Raw genomic sequence first — 3360 nt, forward strand, 5'->3', positions numbered from 1 at the left:
TTGAGCCTCCCTAATACTGTTCTAAATCTGAAAATAAAAGTTCCTCATTACAATTGCAAGACTTTGGGAGTCAATTGGATGTTAATTCAATGACTTTTAATATTTGACTTAGAGAAGATTCGATCAAGCCTTTAAAAAGTAAGGCAAGTACCTAGAAAGTAAGATATAACTCTCTAGGAATAACTCTCCTAGCCTGGAGTCAATGCCAATATCCCTTGAACACTATGCAGAGGTCAAATGTAATAACTCTGGGAGCTAAACCGAAATGCCCAAATTCAACATTGAAATATAACCCAAGGCGTTACACTGCCTCAATAATTTTCAGTACAAAAAATATTTGCTGCATAGTGATATGAAAAGAAACAGAAGAAAATCATATTTGGAAATTGTCTTAGTTCAGTCTGCCATAACAAAATTTCACAGACTGTGTGGTTAAAACAACAGAAACTTATTTCTCATTCTTCTAGTGGTTAAAAGTCTGAGATCATGGTGCCCACATGGCTGGTTTCTGGTCAGGCCTTTTTTTTCTGACTTGTGGGCAGTTGCCATCTCCCTGAGTGCTCGCTCATATGACCTCTTCTTTGTATGTACGTAGAGCAAGACAAGTGGTGTCTCTTCTGCAAGGACACGAATCCCATGACATCATGGTCCTGCAGCTAAGACCTCATTTAAACTGAGTTGTTTACTTAAAGCCTCCATCTCCAAACACAGCCACACTGGGGGTTAGTGCTTCAGAATATTAGTTTTGGGAGGAAGCAAACATTCAGTCCATAACAGGAAGCACATGATTGTTATGTAGAGGCAGCACATGCATCTGTTGGGGAGAAGGGAGACAAGGATGATTGGTTTGAAATATTAAGCTTGTCTCTTTGAAAAGCTCAAAATACCTAAGCATTTAAAAATATCTTAAAAAGACAGAAGCTGGGGTTAAGTAGGAGGAAGCTGGGAAACTGCATGGGACTCCCATGCACCAGGACTCCTTCCTGGCCCCTAAAGATGAGGGGATAATGGCTGGCTAATGGGTGAGTTGAACTGGCAAGGAACAACCAGCTCTCACCATGAGCCTCTGGAATCCTGGCAGAAGGAGACCCCTCAACCACCATGGACACTGGAATTGGCAGGGAGAGCTGCTTAGAAAAATGGTAGGGGAAGCATAACAGCTGAGGCAGATCCCAGAGTGTTTAGTGCAGGAACATCTGTAATAGGAACATGGTCAGGGTCCCTAGCCTCAACGTCCTCCCATAGGAGACTTTAGCCCTAAGGGAACTATTGGACCTGAACTCTGCACGGCGGGCTTGCCCATCAAACAGGGCTAGTATGACCTGAGCACCTCTTGTTCTGCTGGCCTCTCCTGGAACCCCAACCTGGCTGTGCCTGCTTGCAGGGCAGCCTCTGGTGCCCTGGGTGCCTGCATTATAGCTCCTGTGCTTGCAGACTGTGCTTAACCATTGGAGAGCTCCATCGGGATGGCCCCACTGCCAGGCAGCAGCCTGCCCACTCCCTTTCCACATTTCAGCTTCCTCCAGGCCTATGGCAACCCCTACCACTCAACATTGCCTTGCTCATGAGCGTGTGCATTGGCAGGTTTTGGGTATGTGCGTGCATCCTGCCCTGCCACTGCTGCCAGTGGGAGGGCACTCTGCCCATTCTCCCACACCCCCGGCCCCCCACCAGTATTGCAGTTGGAGCCTTGACAGGCACAGATCCAGCCAGCCCGCCCCCCGCCTCCCCCAGTGCCCCACCTTGTGCCAACACTCCTGCAGGAGTGAAACTAGCCACAGAGAACAAACACTTTCTTGCCCTGTGTGACCACCATTGCCTGCAGAGCACGGAGAGCGCACACAGACCTGCACCAGGCAGTGACACATCATCATGCTGACATCATCACCAGTGTGACTGCCTGCACAGTCGCCAGCAGGGGCCTGTGCCCCACTGGACCATGCTACCTCTGCCACTGTGGTGAACCCCCACACCTCAGCCACTCCAGCACCTGCTAGCACCCTGCAGCAGCCAAACGCACTCCACCACACTGCCGCTGCTGCTGACATGTGCAAACGAGGATGGATCCCACTGCTACTGCAGTAAGAAACACTTTACTGAACCACTCATCACAGTGTGGTGACCAGCGATCCAGGAGCACCTTGGCCCTCCCAGTGCTGTGGATTCCTTTGTTTTTTGTTTTCTTTTTTTTTGTTTGTTTGGTTTTTTTTTTTGAAGAATAAGATTTTATTTGTGTTGTAGTGATTTTTTTTCACATTTTGAAAAATTGTAATACCTTTTGGGGTACAAGTGGTTTTTGGTTACATGGATGAATTGTATAGTGGTGAAGTCTGAAATTTTAGTGCGCCCATTACCCCAGTAGTGTACATTGTACCAATATGCAGTTTTTAATCTGTCACCCTCCTCCCACCCTCCCTGCTTCTGAGCCTCCAATGTCCATCATAATACTCTGTATGCCTTTGTGTACTCACAGCTTAGCTTCCAATTTTTTTTCATTATACTTTAAGTTGTAGGGTACATGTGCACAATGTGCAGGTTTGTTACATATGTATACATGTGCCATGTTGGTGTGCTGCACCCATTAACTCGTCATTTACATTAGGTATATCTCCTAATGCTTTCCCTCCCCCCTCCCCCCACCCCAGGACAGGCCCCGGTGCGTGATGTTCCCCTTCCTGTGTCCAAGTGTTCTCATTGTTCAATTCCCACCTATGAGTGAGAACATGCGGTGTTTGGTTTCTTGTCCTTGTGATAGTTTACTGAGAATGATGGTTTCCAGCTTCATCCATGTCCCTACAAAGGACATGAACTCATCGTTTTTTATGGTTGCATAGTATTCCATGGTGTATATGTGCCACATTTTCTTAAACCAGTCTATCATTGATGGACATTTGGGTTGGTTCCAAGTCTTTGCTATTGTGAATAGTGCCAAAATAAACGTAAGTGTGCGTGTGTCTTTATAGCAGCATAATTTATAATCTTTTGGGTATATACCCAGTAATGGTATGGCTGCGTCAAATGGTATTTCTAGTTCTAGATCCTTGAGGAATCGCCACACTGTCTTCCACAATGGTTGAACTAGTTTACAGACCCACCAACAGTGTAAAAGTCTTCCTATTTCTCCACATCCTCTCCAGCACCTGTTGTTTCCTGACTTTTTAATGATCACCATTCTAACTGGTGTGAGACGGTATCTCATTGTGGTTTTGATTTGCATTTATCTGATGGCCAGTGATGATGAGCATTTTTTCACGTCTATTGGCTGCATAATTGTCTTCTTTTGAGAAGTGTCTGTTCATATCCTTCGGCCACTTTTTGGTGGGGTTGTTTGTTTTTTTTCTTGTAAATTTGTTTGAGTTC

The sequence above is a fragment of the Hylobates moloch genome, unplaced genomic scaffold, assembly GCF_009828535.3.
Source record: "Hylobates moloch isolate HMO894 unplaced genomic scaffold, HMol_V3 SCAFFOLD_17, whole genome shotgun sequence".
Taxonomy (NCBI): Eukaryota; Metazoa; Chordata; class Mammalia; order Primates; family Hylobatidae; genus Hylobates; species Hylobates moloch.